The following is a 22745-nucleotide window of genomic DNA, read 5'->3' on the forward strand; positions in this document are numbered from 1 at the left end:
GCAGGCTGTTTAACGTTATAAAATCAATGTATGGTCATGTAAAAACAAGAGTTATACTCAATTGTGAGTTTGGTAATATTTTAAAAAGCTGTTAAGGCGTACGGCAAGGTGAATGCCTCAGACTTTATCTTTCTTCAATGCAAATCAATGATTTAGAAGAGGTTTTACATTTTCAAGGTGCCTACAGGTTACAGTTCTTCATGCTTATGCACGCAAACGACATAGTCATATTTGTGGAATCAGGTGAAGAATTACAATCAAGTTTGAATATACTCAGTAAGTATTGTAACAAGTGGAATCTAAAGGCCAACATTGACAAAAAAAAATTCATCTTCCCAAAGGTGCAAAACAATCCACGTTTATATTATGATGGTAATATTTCAGATAAAGTCAGCAGTTTTACGTATCTCGGTTTTTACAACAGGTGGTTCTTTTCTGCAAGCAGCAACAACATTCGCTGGACAAGCATGAAAAGCAATATTCCGTTTGAAAATATATTTAAATAAATTAACAAATATTACACTCGGTCATAATTTAGAGCTCTTTGATAAACTAATTATGCCTATATTATTGTATTGGTTTGAAATCTAGGCTACCTTAAAAAGAATGGGCATCCATTTTATTTATGATAAATCTTTTATTGCTGTAAAAACAACAACACAAACTGACTTAGCTTACGCTGAGCCTGGTAGACTTGATATTAGATAGTAAAATTAATATTGTACGGTTTGGGTTTTAAGTATACAATGCATAAGCACACCGATATCTTAACATCATTTATAAATTTATGCTGCATGATTTTGAAACACGCCCACGAAGTAAAACTTGGGCATCGGGCATCAGGAAAGATTTTACAGATTTAGGATTGTATCATGTTTGGCTAAACCAGGGTGTCAATGATATCCCGTTATTTATGGCTATTTTTAGACAATGTGTCAGAGATATTTTAATTCAAAACCTGGAAATAGGATTCATGACTCTTAAAGGGCAAAGTTTTACAGTACTTTCGTTAATTTTAATTTCCAACCTTATAGGAATTGCCTATAATAGAAGTGAGAAGATGGAATATAACGCCTGTGAATGAAAGACTGTGTCCTATATGTAATGAACTTGAAGACGAGTTCCATTTTATTTTTGAATCCCAGATGTATGTTGAGATAAGATATATTGCATACCTACATATTTTCGTCAACGACCCTCTATTTTAAAAGCTATAGACCTTTACACTAAAAACATAACGTATACTACGTGAAGTTTCCATATTTAAAATGCTACGACATGTTCATTGCTTTGAATTCGTAACAGCAACAATTTTGAAACATATTAAGATTCGGTCGTTGAAATATACTTGCCTTCCTTGGGTTTTTTTGTCTTCCTAGACTTTTTGGATTTAAACCTTGACGTTGCTCCCCTTTTCAGTCTAGTTTCTGGTTAGTAAGCGGTGAAAACATGTTAGTACAATAATAAACATGCACAAAATGTCTGTGAAAAAGCAGCATACAATTCATACATTATATGGTTTTATTCTGCATAAGTAATTATCCAAAATGCATGCAATGGAGTGATATTAATTAATAATGATTAGTTACGTGGATTTTTTTAAATAATCATTGTTACAGGGCGTTTTTCTAATAAAGTGCAATTGAATGTCATTAAATACCGCTTTAAGACATACAACAAAAAATATATGGTTCGTTTCAGTGTAAGATCGCAATATTCACGCCTCCAACATAAATTACGCAACGCCATTGGTCCAGGACTTATCACGCGGTGATCCCATATTATTTTGCCATATAGGGTCACCAAAATTTATATCGTACCAAAATGGCGTCTATTTTCCGATTCCGATTAATAAATGAAACATTTAAACATATAAACAGGTTATCGAAATGATATTTACATTACGGGGTTAGTAGGTGACCCGATAAGGGATACAAGGAGCAAAGGAAACTATATTCGGGTTCGATCTTCGATCTAACCCGATATGGTTTCCTTTGCCACGTATATCCCATATCGGGTCACTTTCTAGCCCCGTAACTTATAATATTTCACCACGTGAACACCAAAAGTGAATATTTCATGTCACACTTTCAAAATAACCTTCGGACTAAATTGAGTATATGTTTAGTGTCAGACTCCTATTTTAAAACCTACCTGACAGAGGTTGAACAAAACAAACTAAATTTTAGAAGAACAAACATAAACTTAATTTCTTTGCCTCTGACATAAACAACAGGCGCTCCGAAATCCGACAGTGTAAAACTTTGAAACAAAGCTATATACTTGCAGGTTCATTAATTTCTTACACAAACCAGTTGATGGTGAGTGAGCATGTAACATGATTAGATTATGCTTATTCATTTGTCATAACTTCATAGACAATGATGCTGGTGTTACTGTTGCAAAGGCCCAAAACCTACCAGCCAGATGATGCTTAACATAAAATCAAGCTCGAATGGTCTTATGAATTTACAAAATATCACAGGAGTTGCGCCCGATATTTTAAACGCTATATATTTTGTATTGACAAGGGGTTCTACACCAATCGCGCAATCCTGGTACGCGTAACAGCGTATGTAAAGGTATCCCTATCATCGACAAAACAGACGAATATCTAACGTTGTTAATCATTACATAACATACAATATTCAGATTGTATGCGCATTTCTTACCATTACATTCGGAACAAGAGCTCAATACACCAACTTTTCACACAATATTGATATGAAAAATTATAGAGCCCAATAGCCAAACGTTTAAACATAGACAAGTTTGATGGCACTGAGTAAACGCCAAAGACAACACTGTTATTTAATTTGTCAAACTCGCCATTTTATGTGACGCCAGTCATCAGCCAATGAAATCGCTCGATACAAACTTTGTGTTCAGAAATCAAAATGACCAATAAAAGACTAAAATAAAAATTGGTTTGTGACTTTCGCCAATTCTAGAATAGAATAGAATTTCATTCTTAAACAACGTAAAAAGTGGTTGGAGTTTAAACTTATGAATCTGCATTGAACTGGACGTGTTTTTGCCTACAACGTTGAACACAACCCGATTGTACTAAGGTAATCTCATTTTTTCGAGGGTTTGTCTGATTGCAGTCATATATATTGTTGTTAGTGATTACTCAATACTGTGGTGATTTCGGACATTTAAAAGTTTTTTTTTCAATATCAGTAACTTTATTAAAAAATATATTTGAACTTGTATACATTGTTTATTTCATTATTTTTAAAAATTGAATAAATAGTCTATTGAGAATTGAATGAATTGTGTTGTACCCCTTGTCTATACTATATAAAGGATAAAAAGAAAGAAAATCCATGTGCATGGAATATAACAGACTACACACGCAATGTTTACGATTGAAACTTACGTAATATATTTGCAGTCCAGCGCTTTTTGATCACGTGGTATCTGTTTCTAGGCAACCCTTTGCCTTGAAGAGGCTCCAGCTCCCGAAATCCTTTTTCATCATTAACCATACCTTTCTGAAATAGCGATGTATTTATTTTGAATTATATGTATGTATGTAGTAACAACTATAAGTATAAGTAACACGATTTTAATTCATGTTTCTATTTTTAGAAAAGCTGTCATTGTATTAAGTATTACACTGTTACCGTATCTAATAACAAACTAAATAACGAACTCGTATAGAAGATTCATGATCCATGATTATCACAAGGGAGAGGCTGATTACCAAATGTCAAAACACGGTCTCAATATTTAACATCCGCATTTAAATCCATATTTTATCAAATTGACGGGAGCTGTTTCACTTGATAGAAAGTATATGATTTTTTGCATGTGTCTTGAATGCTAAGTTAAGATAGGAGCTTAAACTTTACGAATAACATAGTCAATTGTTATGAGTATTTTACGAATACTCCGAAAGCCAGATATCCGAAATAACATAAAATGAACAGTCCCTTGTAAAGGGTAAATAAAACACCTGCAGTCAATTGTATTAAACTGGTTATTTTTTGTATGGGCAAAATTAGACAAAATATGTATTTATTGGTGCTATTAAAATGTCATATCAGTTATATGTGCAATCCAGATGACCTGCCGAAACTGTAAGACAACCAGTTGCTGTCCTCTTTTGAACATGTTGTATAATACTTATTAACTTATTTTGAACCATCACCATTTTGCTTAACCATCGAACCAATAGTGCGCGGTTTCAATTGCACTGTTGCATCTGTTGAGCGATTTACGAGAGAAGGATTATAGCTTTATGAAGCAAAGCGGCATAAAAACAGGCCGCCATGTGCATACGGACATATTGGACAAAGTTTAAGTGCTATGTAACACAACATGATAAATCCTCTGGTATTTGTATAACTCATGTTTTATTACAGTTGTTGCCTCGGTGTATGCAAATGTATTGACAGCAATAAATGTTGAATATGTGTTGTTGTGTAGAGGTTCTCGTTTACTTTAACTTTTACTGCTTCTTTTTTAAGGAATGAATTGCGCTATTGATGTCATAATCGGGGATTGAATGCAATTGGGTTGGTATAAGTGTATGGAGTACGAAAGAATAGAAGTTGAGGTGTGAATATTTGGCCTTGAGCTAAAGTATAAATTTTGGTTAAAGGAATACTTTGGTAATGCAATCTCTGTTTATTTACCCGGGTGTCCGCTATTTTTATTGGCTAATCGCCATTCGGGCTGTTTTAAAACAGGCTGCATCGGTTCATTTATCAGAAATCTGATCGATATTAGCAGACCCCAGCGGCCATCAACAACAATCAACAACCTCATATTATACACCGGATTTAGGCGCGGGGGTCACTTTAAGAATACTTTAACTTGGCCTTTAACCATTTTAAAGATAACACTTTATTGTCAGCAAACATATCTATTCTTCATTTTTTGCATTAATATTTGTGTTTGTTCTGTTTAGACATGACCTTGGATGCTTTCTTCGTCATGAAAATCATTATAAAGTACTTTTAACAATTGCTTCAAAATATGTTACAGTTCAGATAATGTTGACTCACCAAAGCTTAATTCTTTCCTTAAGAGGTTTCCTTAGGCATTATAAGCATTTCAAAGGTAGATAACGTTGAATCATCAAGATTGAGTCCAAACATTACGGCAAATTCATTTTGGGCACAAGTTTTTGTTTCTAAGTTATTTCGATACCATGTAAGGATATAGACCCATCTAGTATAATTTACTAGTAAATTGTTCAAATACAGAAAGAAATATCATTCATATAAATTAAAACTATTCAAAAATGTTAACTACAGACCTTCTTAGTTTTTCTACTATTTTAAAACATACTTTTCACATATTTGTAGGTTCTTGGTGTTGTTTGAATACGAATTTAATTCTGACAAAGTGGGGTCAAACAAAGGTCGTATGCAAGTGCTCTTTTGAAATAAACTATTATTACTTTCGTTTCTCAATGCATTAGTTCTTTGCATGAAATTCAAGAAGGTTTAGACAGTTACACAGGTTTGTCAAAGATTCGTCTTCAAACAGAGCATTTAAATAGTGCAAATTGAGTTAAAAAAACCAATGGTACTACATAACCGAACTTCTTCTTTTTCATTTTTTGACGAAACCAAAATTAAGCTGTGAGCTATGGCTCAATTGATTCTGGATTAGCAAAATAAAGCTGACTAGATTGCTGCATTACATACCAGGTTAAGAGTTCCATTCACATTGGATACAGCTACAGCTATCGTGTTGTTTTCGTCCTTGAAGAACTGAATGTCCTGGAAATACAAGTGTTCGTTGAGATTTTTAGAGATAAGCAAGGAAATAAAACTTATTCATAATTGAAGTTATAAGATTGACATTTGTTCAGCTAAGGACAAAATTTGAATGTTTTCAATCAATTTGGTCATTTACATACAAGGCAATACGGCAATTTTATTGTTTAAAAGTTAATCTATTTCATTCTAGTTTCTTTTTATTTAATTAGAAAGCTTGCAAAGTTAAGAATTAAATTGCATATATCGGCTGTTTCTGCAGTATACTTGATAATACTTTGAAGGTCGTCCAACTGAACTAAGGTCACCTGTGTTCCAGTGAAAATATGGTTCAATGATCTAGCCAAGGCTGTTACCCCTTCGTATATCAGTAAAGTTATATTGATGCGTGTGTTTTCTGTGAAATTTGTACATGTGTTTGTAATGTAAATACGTTTGTGTGTCTAGATCTATTGCTTTAAGCCCTTGCCTAATGCCTTTTATCAGGGTTTACATTTTTTATTACTGGACTTGTCCCTGTTCTTTCAATTAGATTAATCATGTTATAACTATTCCAATAATCACGCCCTTGCAGTGACGTCACAACAGAAGTAAGCTCTCAAGTGCTTCATTATCGGTAAAGCTATATTGATACGCGTATATTTACACCTCGGCAATTGCGTTCATCTATCGATGAACGCAACATCTTCAGTTATGTTCGGATCGTAAGTCATCGCATAACAATATACATGAAAACTATTGATCTTGTTTGTGTTTGTATTGTGTCAGCAGGTCCCATAAAATATCAATCAACATTTTAGGAAGTGTCCTTCTGACTCCACACACTTAGACCAGCCCAATTGCGTTCGTACCCCGATAATGACATCAACACCGCAATTCATTCCTTAAGAGGTGTGGATATGGTATTTGTACGTGTGTATCTCTCGTACATTGTCGTCCCTTATGCCTCTAAACAAGTCTTGTATTTCATTTGTTTGTGCTGGGGCGGTGCTCATAATACACCATTTCTATACTTAAAGCTGAACTCTCACAGATTGAACGTTTTGACAACTTTTTTATTTTTTGTCTTGGAACTAGCCAATTTTTGCAAAAATCCATGGAAACCAATTAAATAAGACTGCTGACAAAAAATTAGATCGCAGATTTTAATATTTACGTTCAAAAATTGATATTTTATGCATTTTTCGAAAGGAAATATGAAAATCTTAGATCTAATTTTTTGTCAGCAATTTTTTATTATTGGTTTACAGATACTTACGCAAAAATTTGCTTTTTCCAAGAAAAAAAGTTGTAAAATTGGCATATCTGTGAGAGTGCAGCTTTAAGTCAATTGCCTAATATTTTCGTTGTCATATTATCAAATCAATCAAATATAGTATTTCAGATATTATTAACCGATAATATAATATGATAATTGAGATATTTGTTTGAAGAAAATGACTTAAGTTAGAAAATGACTATAGTTGTATTATGAATATTAACCCTGGGCCAATATTTAATATTGATCTTATCTTTATCCTTCAGAGATGCCTCAGTGACTCCGTTCAGCCTTTTGATAAGTTAAATATACAGGCCAATCAAACCTCATCGTTTTTAAATTTAAGTTCAATCTAAGTTGCTTATTATCATCTTGGGGCTACACCCTGTGTTTTCATTGTATTATTGATATTAAGCACGTCGAGAGGTGAATGCGAAAAGGTTCTAAGTGACATTAAATAGAGAAGAAGATAGAACCTTTCGCTTTCAGCCCTCGAAGTGTTCTTATGTTTCACCTGTTTGTTTCCATATTCACATTTAATTCCGCCATTGTCGATGTAGCACAGTGGTGAGTTGAGATCAACTGATGGATTGCGCATGAGCGGCTTGTAGTTGTCATGGCGATTTGACCGGAAGTAATACTGTAATGTGCTGACGTCTTCACCGCTATTATGGAAACCGTCGTATGTGATGTAAGTATGATCTAGATCGATGATATCATCTATAACAACTGAAAAGTCAAAGTAAAAATAGAAAATAAAAAAATACCTTAATAAGTATTAGATACGTTGTCCTTTCAATCAGTCCAAAAGCCAGGACAAATATTTACATAACAATATTTTATATCACCACAACATTCGCAGGCTTTGCATATTCTTTCTGAAGAAAATATATTAACACTAAATAACTAAGAATTGGACTGTAACACGTTTTTAGTCTTCCCAAAGAAAACTCTCCCTTATATCGTTTGTAAATCAGCATCTTCGAACTACCAGTGGATGCAAACCAAAGGAAACACTATAATTACATGAACACTATTTTACAACGACAAAAACATTCCATATATTATTACAGTTGACGCTTGCAAAGAACAAAAGGTCAACTTAGTCATGGACCAACAAGTATATTGGTTAACAGTTATTTACAAAATATTGACCAATAATTGTTTACGTAGGGCTACCTTGTGCTATTTTACAATGTTGCTGATACGACTTTGCTCATACGGAAGCAGAGAAAACTGTGAAGTGAGCATCATTAATGGTGTTTTAAATATATCACATTACTCATATATTATCCAAATATATTATACAAGGTTTACCAGCATGTACAACTGTGTCATATTGTGGGCGGCCGTTTGTTCGTTCAATGTTTTGCACTTGTCAAGATTGTTTTAGAAGGCAAATGTTACCGCAGGCTGTATGTTAAAATGATGTAAGAGGGATCTCCTTTCGCTTGTCACTCCGCGTAATGCGATCACACGATGAGTGCTGAATGCATGATCATGTCTCATCGCAAGTGTGAGAAAAATATGCACACCGTCTAGCATACGCTGTGTACATATTTAGTGTTGTATTTTTTGTTTGCTGTTGTTGTTGATGTTGTTTTTTAATATTTTTAATTTAGCATTTTATAAAACGTTAAAAGTGTGTTTAACTTGACTGCTTTATGTTGTTAAATGCATTGAATCCTTGTGATCTCGATGCGCTTTACAATGCATGTCATACTGTCCTTGTATAATCGCTGAGCTTCCCATTACATGTCGAACAATCCTTGTGATATCGCTGAGCCCCCCCCCCCCCCCGCAATGCATGTCAGACAAGCCTTGTGATTTCGTAGAGCTTTCCAATACATGTCAAACTGTCCTTGGCTTCCAAATACATGTCACCATGTCCTTGTGATATCGCTGAGCTTCACAATACATGTCATACTGTCCATGTGATATCACTGAGCTTTCTAATACATGTCAAACTGTCCATGTGATATCACTGAGCTTTCTAATACCTGTCAAACTGTCCTTGGCTTCCAAATACATGCCACGATGTCCTTGTGATATCACTGAGCTTCACAATACATGTCATACTGTCCATGTGATATCGCTGAGCTTCATAATACATGTCGTGCAATCCTTGTGACATCACTGAGCTTCCCAATACATGCCATTCAATCCTTGTGACATCACTGAGCTTCCCAATACATGTCATACTGTCCTTGTGATATCACTGAGCTTCCCAATACATGTCAGACAATCCTTGTGACATCACTGAGCTTCCCAATACATGTCATACAATCCTTGTGACATCACTGAGCTTCCCAATACATGTCATACAATCATTGTGACATCACTGAGCTTCCCAAATAGATGTCAGACAATCCTTGTGACATCACTGAGCTTCCCAATACATGTCATACAATCCTTGTGACATCACTGAGCTTCCCAATACATGTCAGACAATCCTTGTGACATCACTGAGCTTCCCAATACATGTCATACAATCCTTGTGACATCACTGAGCTTCACATTACATGTCATACAATCCATATGATATCACTGAGCTTCCCAATACATGTCATACAATCCTTGTGACATCACTGAGCTTCCCAAATAGATGTCAGACAATCCTTGTGACATCACTGAGCTTCCCAATACATGTCAGACAATCCTTGTGACATCACTGAGCTTCCCAATACATGTCATACAATCCTTGTGACATCACTGAGCTTCCCAATACATGTCAGACAATCCTTGTGACATCACTGAGCTTCCCAATACATGTCATACAATCCTTGTGACATCACTGAGCTTCCCAATACATGCCATACAATCCTTGTGACATCACTGAGCTTCCCAATACATGCCAGACAATCCTTGTGACATCACTGAGCTTCCCAATACATGCCAGACAATCCTTGTGACATCACTGAGCTTCCCAATACATGTCAGACAATCCTTATGACATCACTGAGCTTCCCAAAACATGTCATACAATCCTTGTGACATCACTGAGCTTCCCAATACATGCCATACAATCCTTGTGACATCACTGAGCTTCCCAATACATGCCATACAATCCTTGTGACATCACTGAGCTTCCCAATACATGCCATACAATCCTTGTGACATCACTGAGCTTCCCAATACATGCCATACAATCCTTGTGACATCGCTAAGAGCTTCGCAATACATGCCATACAATCCTTATGACATCACTGAGCTTCCCAATACATGTCATACAATCCTTGTGATATCGCTGAGCTTCCCAATACATGTCAGACAATCCTTGTGATATCGCTAAGAGCTTCCCAATACATGCCGTACAATCCTTGTGACATCACTGAGCTTCCCAATACATGTCAGACAATCCTTGTGATATCGCTAAGAGCTTCCCAATAAATGCCGTACAATCCTTGTGACATCACTGAGCTTCCCAATACATGCCATACAATCCTTGTGACATCGCTAAGAGCTTCGCAATACATGCCATACAATCCTTATGACATCACTGAGCTTCCCAATACATGTCATACAATCCTTGTGATATCGCTGAGCTTCCCAATACATGTCAGACAATCCTTGTGATATCGCTAAGAGCTTCCCAATACATGCCGTACAATCCTTGTGACATCACTGAGCTTCCCAATACATGCCATATAATACTTGTGATATCGCTGAGCTTCCCAATACATGCCATACAATCCTTGTGATATCGCTAAGAGCTTCCCAATACATGCCATACAATCCTTGTGACATCACTGAGCTTCCCAATACATGCCATACAATCCTTGTGACATCTCTAAGCTTCCCAATACATGCCAAACAATCCTTGTGACATCACTGAGCTTCCCAATACATACCGTACAATCCTTGTGACATCACTGAGCTTCCCAATACATGTAATTCAACATAACTACAATGACGAGATGGCTCAGCTGTTGGCCGACAGTAATGTGACTAAGACCGAGGATTAAACCATGACTTATGTATTACTGATTATTAAATCATCGTTCGTTTCTTTGTTTGTGAAGTATTTTCTGTCTCTTTGGTCTTTGGACTTGGTTCTTTGTATTTTGACCCTTTGAACTTTGGTCTATGTCAGTTGTCTTTTGGTCTGAGGTCTTTTGGTCTGAGCTCTTTGTCCTTTGGTTTTTGGTCCTTTGTCCTTCGGTCTTTGGTTTTTGCCCTTTGGTCTCTGGTTTTTGTTTTTTGTCTTTCGTCCTTTGGTATTTGACCTTTGGTTTTTGAACTGTGGACTTTGTCCTTTGGTCTTTCGTCATTTGGTCTTGGTCCTTTGTTCTTTGGTCGTTGTTTTTTGTCTTTTGTCTTTCGGTCTTTGTCCTTTGTCTATTGTCATTTGGTCTTTGAGTTTTTGACTCTTTGTTCCTTTGGTAATTGGTCAATGTCTTTTGGTCATTCCGTTGTTGTTCTTTGTCCTTTGGTCCTTTGTCCATTGGTCCTATGTCCGATACGTGGTCTTTGGTCTGTTGTCGTTGGTCTTTGCGACACTTGCAAGTCGTAATACAAAAATATAAAAAATAAATCGTAGTAGGTGGTACTTGGCCTGTCTCTGTATTTTCTTGGGGATAATAACTTGTTCTTGGTGTACAATTACATCGAGCACATTGTTACATTATCGTGAACTCGATATATTTAGAAGAACAATCAATCTTAGCATGAATTGCAGTAATAAAATGATCTGAAAACACATGTTGCATGCGTATTTTATGTCTTTGTTACTTCGGGCACTCCTTAATTTAGTAGTTGTGCCCATGTTGATGCTGTTTAGATAAAACATTAATGTTCTTTGGCTCACCTACGCACAAACCGCCTCATATCGGCATAAAAAGATGATATATATCAGCGTGGTGATCACGACTGCTTCGAGGGATACACATCCCTTTTTCAGATTAGTTTGTTTAAAACAGGTAAAACATACTTAAAATAATTTATTTTGAAAAGAAAATCGAAAACCTGATTAAGCACGGTTATAACCTGCCCCCAAGCCCTTCCCTAAACACAGGGATAATTTGGTAGAAAAACAAAGGGCAGCTCAACGGTATGGCCTTAGACGGGGTTGCATATTTTCGGGCGAAACATTTGATGTTTCAAACCCTTCCTTTGGAAATACCGAAATACATATGATATAATTGTATAAGGGTTTAGGTTGCTTCGTTAAGAAAATTGTGTTTCTTTAGTTTCAAATGGCTTATCGTGGTGTATTCTAATCGTATTTGTTCTCCGATATTGACTTAAAAATACATTTGAGCTTTAAAGGAGGAGGTGCCCCGACCCCCCACTAGAGCTCCTTAAGTATGTGTGATGAATTAATTTCAATCGCAACTACAGGGGCAACCATTGTAACAAAACAAAGGACATGTAGTTCACTGACATACTCATGAAACTGTTTGCTGTTGCAGAAAAAATATGTGACTTCATGGCACTGTTTCCAATTATTGACCAACCATATCACGTCAATTATGACACTGCTTGCAATTGTATATTAGTGGTGTCACGTCAATCATGACACTGATGGCAATTGTAGATAAATGGTGTCACGTCAATCATTACACTGCTTGCAATTGAAGATAAGTGGTGTCACGTCAATCATGACACTTCTTACAACTGTAGATAAGTGGTGTCACGTCAATCATGACACTTCTTACAACTGTAGATAAGTGGTGGCACGTCAATCATGACACTAATGGCAATTGTAGATAAGTGGTGTCACGTCAATCATGACACTGCTTGCAACTGTAGATAAGTGGTGCCACGTCTTTCATGACACTGCTTGCAACTGTAGATAAGTGGTGCCACGTCTTTCATGACACTGCTTGCAACTGTAGATAAGTGGTGCCACGTCTTTCATGACACTGCTTGCAACTGTAGATAAGTGGTGGCACGTCAATCATGACACTAATGGCAATTGTAGATAAGTGGTGTCACGTCAATCATGACACTGCTTGCAACTGTAGATATGTGGTGCCACGTCTTTCGTGATACTGCTTGTAATTGTAGATAAGTGGTGCAACGACAATCATGACATACTTTCAATAGAAGATAAGAGTCACGTCCTTCATGACACTGCTTACAATAGTGAATTAGTGGTGTCACGCCAATCAAGACACTGCGTGTAATAGTGGATAAGTGGTGTCAGGTCAATCATGACACTGCTTGCAACTATAGATAAGTGGTGCCACGTCTTTCATGACACTGCTTGCACTTGTAAATAAGTGGTGCCACGTCTATCATGACACGGCTTGTAATTGCAGATAAGTGGTGCAACGTCAATCATGACAATGCTTTCAAAAGTAGATAAGTTGTGTCACGTCTTTCATGAGACTGCTTAGAATAGTATAAAAGAAGTGTTACGTCAATCATGGCACTGCTTGCAATAGTATATAAGTCGTGTAACGTCAACCATAACAATGTTTGCAATAGCAGAAAAGTGGTGTCACGCCAATCATGACAATGCTTGCAATTTGTAATAGGTGGTGTCTAGTCTTTCATGACAATGCTTGCACTTGAAGATAAGTGGTGTCTCGTCTTTCATGACAATGCTTGCAATAGAAGGTAAGTTGTGTCACGTCAATGATGACACTTCTTGCAATAGTAGATAAGTGCTGTCACATCATTCCTGACACTGATAGAAAATGTAGACAAATGCTGTCACGTCAATCATGACACTGTTTGCATTTATAGACGAATAAAGCGAGTGGTATCACGTCAATCATGACACTGTTTGCAGTTATAGACAAATAACGCGAGTGGTGTCACGTCAATCATGACACAGTTTGCAGTTATAGACATATAACGCGAGTGGTGTCACGTCAATAATGACACTGTTTGCAATTATAGACAAATAACGCGTGTGGTATCACGTCAATCATGACACTGTTTGCAGTTATAGACAAATAAACCTACATTAGTCATAAACATTTACCTTTTTGTGGCTTATGCTGCATGTGGTAACGTTTTGTTTCTATACCGTTTTTAGCGTCAATCATATTCTTCACTTGAAAGTGACAGATCCTCAGGCACTGTGTTTAACCTATTCTTTATGATTTACATAAATTTCTTGGGTGTCTTTATGGCTTGAAGGCAAGATCATTCGCTGACACAAGACATTATTTCGCCATTGCTTCAAAACCTTGTTTACTTTTTTTGATTAATTTCACACGGATTTGTCATCAAGCTAATGTTTATTTTATGGCCTGAACTACATACAACAATACCTTTTCATACCATGATATCAGGACACTAGTATATAGTCCACTGACGTGGTTTCAAGTTACTATACGTATGAAATAGTTTCAAGGATAGAAATGATGTAGATAAAGAGAATAACAAATATGTATACCAGGTGCGGTTGTGTGTGACAAATTGTATTTTAATTGATACCATATAATGGTGAACCATATCATAACCTTGACCATGGCGTCAACACTAACCTATTCTCCCCTCATGAACTTGAACACTGCTTCAGCTATACTAACCCTGCAGTTTTAATAAAGATCTTTAATAAAGGTCGTACATAGAAATCTTGTTAGTGTAATAGATTCATTATTTTCTGCCTTCTAAAGGCTGTTTCCCCTTGCTGAAAACTGTCAATTATTCCCCATTCTTTTTTTCTCCATTTTTTAAATGCAGATAACATTCATGATAAAAGAAGAAATGCATTTCTTGATATTTTAACACAGGCTAATGTATGCATAAGAAAATAAAAACATGTATATTTTCCATTATATTACCTTTATTGGTCTGATTTTGTATTTTTCTCAAAATTGACTTTTTTCAAATTTGCAATGTACAAGCCGTAAAATAATTCCAAATCAAATCACTGATACGCCAGTTATAAAATGACACGATGTTGGGGAAATCAAACAGTTTGTGACGTTTATAAATACAGATTTAAGATCATTATAGGTACGGTAAAATCCCTTATCAACACGGCCCCATGGGGTGTTATATCACAAAGTGTACAATAATATATCGTAATCATGAATTACTAATATGGTAATTATTGGACCACCGTTATGAATGTAAATGCATGACAGTTTATTTTAGCAACCTATTGACCACATTTTGCCCGAAGATCCTACCATTATCACGAAAAAAATGCTATTTATGGCAACGACTTTTTATTTCCTTCACAATTAATCATTTTAACACGGTCTTTACCGCGTTCGTGCATAATGAGACCTGTTTTGCACTTCAGATTAGCAATGTTCCAAAATAGTTTCTGATCACTTCGGGTGATTGGTTATGACTGGGAGAAAATAGTTTCTGATCACTTCGGTGGTTATGACTGGGAGATTCTTGAATAAACACTACAGCTAAAAGGATTTAGTTTAAAGGCACACAATATAGATTGATGCAAACAATAATATTTAAATGCATTATCATGTTTAACATTTGTATTATGTGATAAAAACATAACATATAATGTAGGTATAGATAAAATCCTTAATAAATGTGGGTTTCCTTAGTTAATATTTATGTGGCCACCAGTTTCCCAGTTAAAAAACGCGGAAACATTGCTAATATTGTTTTTAATATTTAAGTAAATCTAAAACATTTTTTAAGTCATTCCAAACCCCGCATTTTTTTGGTTTTAAGCAATTAAAATCTAATGGGTAAAACACAATAAAGCGCTTCAGTAAAAATGATTCAACCTATATCGTGTGCCTTTAAGCTTACATTAAGTGACCTAAAATAAAAGGCAACGTCGGTTGTCTGTCATTTATCGATCACAGTGTGTGTATACCACGTGATAAATTACGTCATATATGCTACGTTAGAAGGCAACATTTTGCATAAATGAAGACTTAAATCAAAGATAACTTTTCTTTTACCCCACCATTTTAAATATATCAAAGGACAGTCTATGCCGCTTAAAGAGCCCCGCCTCCGTTTTTTTACCGAAGTTTGACAAGGTGATTAGTTTCATCAAACACTTCGACAAACCTGCTTCCAAAATAATGTTTTGACAGTGCAACGTCAGACGGCCGTATTTGAAAAGGTTTGTCGAAGTGTTTGAAGAAACTAAACTCTCAATCAAACTCTGGTAAAAGACCGAAGGCGGGGCTCCGTAAGCGGCGTAGACTGCGCTATGTTTCATCTAAAATGGTGAAGAAATGGTGAAGTTATCTTTGTTTTAAGTCTTTATTCGAAGCAAAATATTGCCTTCCGACGTAGCATTTATGACGCAATTTATCACGTGGTGTACACACACTGGATCAGATCTTAGTTCAATGAATGTTGATATGTCAGATCCTGTGGAGGTTTTGAGTATATAAAGTCTTGCACTCGGGCAAGGCCCATTCGGCGAGTGTTCCGATAAGATTATAAGTCAGTATATGTTTTTAGAGCATAATGGATAGACAGAATGTAACCATCTTAGAGCTACACTGGTTGTTTTACGTGCACCAGTGTATAGCACTGTCGGACGGGACCCCCATTTAACGTTCATCCCGGAAGACCATAAGTATTTATTAGTGATGCGGTGGGAAAACGTACATGCGACCCCTGGATTGAAAGTCAAGTTTGTTACCACTAGATCACGGATCCACCGTCATGTCAGATCCTAACCGGTGCAACCGTTTTTATTACAACGCACCACTCATTTGCCATTCGCCAATTAACAGTACATACTACATAGGAACATATCTCTTCGCAAAGCGTCGGAAGAGGTAGTGAGGCCTATCATTAAGACCGTCGCTGTCAGACCCAATAAAACCAGGACTTTGTATGTTTGTATTTCCAAAGGATCTTTTCCCCAGAATATGTTTAACGAGAAAGATGTATTATGTGTCGCTATTAAGCTGTTTTATTGTTTGTGTTATAGCGAGTTCACTTATCGTTTCGAGTGTTATACTGTTAATAATACACTAATGAAATATAACTTGAATTAACGTCATTTCACCCTTTTAATTTATCATCAGATTAGCCACAAAATGATTAAAATCTGCAAAGGCTTGATTCATGAAATTTCTACCTTGTTTCATAAATGGTTTGTATTAAAATACAACACATTGAACTGCAATGTACCTATATATCTGGCAATTTATTGATTGGCGCATTATTGCTGTCTCTTGTGTGCCTAATGCATGTGTCCGTATGCCTCTTAATCCTTTTGTCTCACTCCTCCTCCTCACTATACAAGATCACTTGGTAACTTTCCTAGTCCATGTGACTTATACTGTATAATTAATAAATCTTATATTGAGTTGTATATTCGTTTTACGAGTTTAAGCGAAAAAGTAAGAAAGCAGTTAAAATTAAGAAGCAAAAAAGCTATCATTTCGACAGGGGCAAATTTTTATAACACTGGGTATCTTATCCGCAGGTTATATATCGGTAAGTTTTTGCATGCAAGCAATTTAATTGGTCGACTGTCATTATTGAATAAATATAGACCAATCAATAAAATCTACGTGTAACTTTAACGAAACCAAAGAAATTGACCGGTTGCAGATGTTTAACTGCTGGTTTTTAATCATACAGTTTATACAGTTGGTCGCAGAAATAATAAGTAAATAAAGAGTTTAAAAATGCATAGTGCAGTGAACTCGCTTGCAAGCTAGGTACACACATTCATACTGCACCAAGGCACCAATACCGACTTTTACACCATAACACAAATTAAAGTAACAAACCCAAAACGGTTATCTCAACCTGATCCCGTTTGTCCCTAACCGATTCCAAGAAGCTACTCAAATGTTCCAAACCAAAGATCTATATTTTCAACAACTCTAATTGTGTCCTTGTATTCTGTTAAAGGTAAAGACTCCACTGATTTCATGCCTGTTAAATTTGTTACTAAAATATTGCATTATTTAAGCATAAAATACGGACACCGGAACAAACTTGCGTATTACATACTGTTTTTTTCTGAACCCGTACCACACAGTAGCCTAGTACTACATATAAGCAATCTGACAATTGTCGTCGAGTTTTGGTGCTTTCTTTTTGTTAAGAAACTTATTGCCATTTTTATTTTAAATATTACTTTAACAGTATGAACTATAAAAAACAATATGTTGATATGTGGGGTTGCATCACTTATAGTTGCTTATTAAGGTACCTCTGGTCGCGTGCATATGGATTTTAAGTATTCGACTTCGAAAGATACAACGCATCGATCTTCTTAAAATGTTTTTTTTTTTCTGTCTGGTCAAATTTATTATACGAGTATGCTGTAAGAACGGGGTTAGGAATGACCACAACACAACATATAGGTATGCCTAGCAGACAAGAAGCAGACAAGAAGGAAAAACCTTATTATTTTTTACCATATTGAAATAAGGGAATACTATGCCTCTAATTGTTTGTTTATCATATCTTTAAATAAGGACCAATAATATAGCAAAGTAAAACGTTTATAAACTTACCATCTGGATTTCGTATGGAAGCCGCAAATCCATGTGTGACAAGAAACAAAGAAAAACTTATTATATACAAGTAAAGTTTGCATTCTTTAAGTGAAGTCATTGTGAAATGTTGCACTTGGCTAGATGTTTGTATGCTCCAAGAGTTTGGCAGCCCAAACCATCTAATTGATGTCCAATCTTTTACACAGTTCTTGCAGACTTTGATTTCCGAGTCTTTCTTGATTTCCAAAAATCTTAAATCAATATCATCATCCTTCAGCAACATGTTGGCACGAAATAAATGCGGATTAGCTACAGTGCGGTGAATAAACAACTCAATCCGTTATGTTTTTGCTTGTAATTCCTACAGAATGTTACAAAATCTCATTATGACATTTGCAAAGTACTTTAAAAAATCGCTATTTTCTTCTAAAGCCAGTAAACACTCTCTAACCCTCTAAACAAAAATCGTTTCGTTGGTGATATATATGCCGCTTACTTCTTGGTGTCACTAATAGACGTAATGACAAGTTCAACAAACTCATTGGACTTTATACTTGAACTTTCCTTGAGAAATTGTACTGATTTATTAGTCGTTTGGTCTCACTCCTAGGTTTGGTTGTTTGTTCTTAACGATTAAATGTAGCTGCTGTATCGATTCGTCCTCTTCTGGTCGATGATTTACCACGCCAATCCCGGGATGACTATTAACATCCGTTGAAATCCCCTTAGCAGTTATGTCATCAACAAATTCAGAAAGTGGTGTGATGCACAAATCTAGCGAACCGAGAGCAGATGTCACCAGATTAGTTGCTTTTTGTTCGTCTTACAAACCAGCGTAAGTTGCCTCTTTTTTCGAGAGCTGTACACTTCGCTCTTACAAAACCTCCTTGTGCCTCGGAGAAGTAAGTATTAAACTTTAATCCTCAGATTAAACAAACTCTGCAGACTTTGCTTCAAATCCAACCCCAGAGCTGACCTAGTACCTATTGGCACAAAATCCCAGTCTAAGGTATATTTGGAAAACTGAAGAAAACTGAACTATCCTCTAGTAAATTAAATCCTTCAGAAGCCGCTCTGTGCTGTGTACACTCCCTTACGCTGGTTGTCCACTTCACGTTAACGTCTGGTTGCAACTATGGTGGAACGTCTGTTGACAGCGTGATTAAATACCGCACTCAAAGCTCGTTAGATGTAGCGGCTTTAGCTTTCATGGCGTGATCTGACTTGTTAAAATATAACAAAGAGGTGGAAGATTCTTGAGTTTTTGTAAGTTAGTTATAATCATTCTGAATAAGATGAAAATGTATGAACACTATCTATTGTAAGTGTGATTCGGTTAATTAAACCCATTGGTTAAACGGGGAATCATCCTTTATGGATCAATTGATACTGTGTAACGATCCACGTGTAAAAGCTGAGATCCTCCTAATAAACTCATTTCTTTCACTGGTTAATGTTTAACATTTTGATTTTATATATGAGTATGTTGTATCGTGACATTGTTTATAAATATATGTTATAAAACGGAGTTTATTCACATTTGAATTCAAAGCGAATATTCCTATTTATCTCCTGAGCATGTAAAATAGTGATTTCCTTTAAAACTCAAATAATAGTTATCTTTGTTAATGTATTCGACATAGATTGGTGTGCAAAGTTTTATGATCATACACAAGTATAGTGTATAAAGAATATATAACTGGTTTTGTTTTCAAATACATGTTAGCTATAATTCCTATTTGATACATACGTTTTACAAAATAATTACCACCTGAATGCCCCAATGTAAAAATCATGTTTTGGATGCTATAAAACATCTAAACAAATGCTCCCTAATGCCTCTTTGCTTAAAACTGTTAGGTTGAATATTAACCCCACAGTGATTAACTTTACTTTGATGGAACGCCCGACATAGATTGTTAATCGATGCGTTTAAATTGGTGAAAGCTGCATTGTCGAAGGACGTAACATCATATAAAATAGAAGGTGTAACGTTAGTCTTGCTCTGCATATGTGGTACAAAATTACTCCTCTGGCGAATATCCCATCAACCAGTGGAGATAAAATCCCCCATTGGCTTCAAACTTTTGCACAAGTCACGCTTTGGGATGTGACGGGGTCACGCCATTATGCAGCCATTAAAGGGCACTGGCAGACCTTTATAATCTCAACACAAACAGTCTTGCTCTGAGTCTCCGATGCGTTGTCCTGCATATTTATTATTTGCCTTTCTGTTTTTAATTGTCTTTTGAATTTCCGTTTCGCTGACCGTTTCAAGTCGGTAACCCCTAAAGTTTGTAAAATATATAATTATTCGATGCCTGTCAAGTCAGTCTCCGATGTTGGTGACGTTGTGATGAAATTACGGTCTTTACTTAATGTTTGGCTACTCGGCTTGTCCCCGTAGATCAATTGTATTCTTTGAAGTGTGCTTAAACAGGGTCTTCGTTAGCTGATAGGCTACTGGGCTTGTCCCTGTATTGTATTGTTATGTTGAATATAAGCAAAACAACTAACATCTTCTTTGATCATTCCAAGACGGTAAGCCAGACAAGTACTGATGATAGACGATGTGTAATAATTGATTAAGCTGCAGTTGTAACCTCGCATGTCTACTTTTTCTTGTCCTTTTGAAATTTGGCCTTTGAACCCCCGTTTCGCTTATCTACGATAGTTCAACATTTTTTTAGCTTTGATAATTCATTGTATGTTGAAATATCGTCGATTAATCATGATTAATAGGTATATGATGCAAAAAATGCAGCCTTGCAACTTTTTTTGTTTGTTTAAGCACAGATACAAAATAATACAAAGGAAACTACAGAGGCCAGAACTACAAAGATACTTGAAAGAATTTTTTGCATTATTTTTACTACAATGGAACCATAGCAAAGAACCAAGCAGACAAAATGTATTCGCTAGGTTCATGCCAACGAAATCACACGTCGTCACGTAACTATTGAACAAGTTTGCTCATTAAATGTTAATTCATTAAAAAAATGGTAAAAAAGTCCTTACCAACTTAATAAAATGATTCTAACAATGGACAATTGACAGTTAGTGAAAAAATAAATCAAAATGTGAAGGAAAGATACCATGATGTGCCATGTTTACCCAATATCTAAGTAAATAACTAAAAATGGAGAAAACAATAAAGAAAAAAATCAATACCTATATTACACGATGGCAACAATTAGAATACTAATTATCTTAGTATAACAGCTCTAGTATATAGTAGTTTGTTTAGTGCATTCGAATGAAATATTCAAAAATTCTGTACTTTATAAGTGAGAAGTTTATTTTCATTATTTAATTTAACGTTTATGTTAGAAACACTATTCCGAAACAACAAATGCACACCATCTCTCAAAAAAAATCTACTATCATGCTTTATATATATATATATATGTTGTCTAGAAAATAAGTCCTAAATGCTAATCGGATTTGACAAACAAAGCGTTAGATCAATATTTATTATATTTATTCGTTTGCATTGATATTATTTGGTATACCGGCTTGTATTAAATGTATTAAATTATATATATATATGTCATTTATAACTGTTTGTATGAATGAACATTTGGGCCATCAAAGCACAAACCAGAAAAAAAAACATTGCCATAACTTTATCAAAGACTCTGTTTCAAGGCGCACGCTATAGGTTGAGGCAAAAAGATATTATGTTGAACTCCTTTGACTTTCGTGATCAAAACAAAAAAGCATATGATTCTTGTGCAGATATTAAGTGGCATGCGTGTATAGCCTTGATATTTCAAGGTCAAATAAGTTAAATATACAAAATCATTGTTCATTGTGCGCCTTTAAAGCCCCAAGGCTTTAGCTCGATATACATTGAACGAGGAACTTAGAAAGCACAACAACACATCATGTCACATTCGGAACTCATCGGCCATTTTTATCGAAAACAACCTCGGATGTATATGGAAGGTTTACATACTCAGAAATCGGTATGTTTATGTCCGCTGCAAGTAAATCGCGTTGTAATTTAATTTAGCAGTTAAACTTAATTACTTAAAACTCTTGGGAATCTTGATTATGTTTGCAATAATACACTTCACTGGTAATTCAATTTAAACTTAGGTCAATAAATACAAGTTAAAACACTACATTTAATTAATGATATAATTCAAAATATTACGAACTACTTCTACAGATGTACCGGCAAACATCCGAGGTTGTTTTCGATAAAAATGTCCGAGGAGCTCCGAATGATCATGTCATGCATAAACATATAGTTATGAGTGACGTCAGGATCACTGCTTTGGAACGGTCAGTGAAACAGGGATAAACTGTGATTTTTTTACTAGTTATGTTGTACACAATCAAGTTCAGTAATGATATTAAGCTGTTCTACTTTTGCGACAG

General features: G+C 35.6%; 1 pseudogene; it reads right to left on the bottom strand.

Moving 5' to 3' along the window:
- The window catches only part of LOC128241882 (A disintegrin and metalloproteinase with thrombospondin motifs adt-2-like), a 32805-nt pseudogene extending 14304 nt beyond the window's left edge, over positions 1-18501 (bottom strand).
- Positions 18502-22745: the final 4244 nt, after the last annotated feature.

Source organism: Mya arenaria, chromosome 7, assembly GCF_026914265.1.
Source record: "Mya arenaria isolate MELC-2E11 chromosome 7, ASM2691426v1".
Lineage (NCBI taxonomy): Eukaryota > Metazoa > Mollusca > Bivalvia > Myida > Myidae > Mya > Mya arenaria.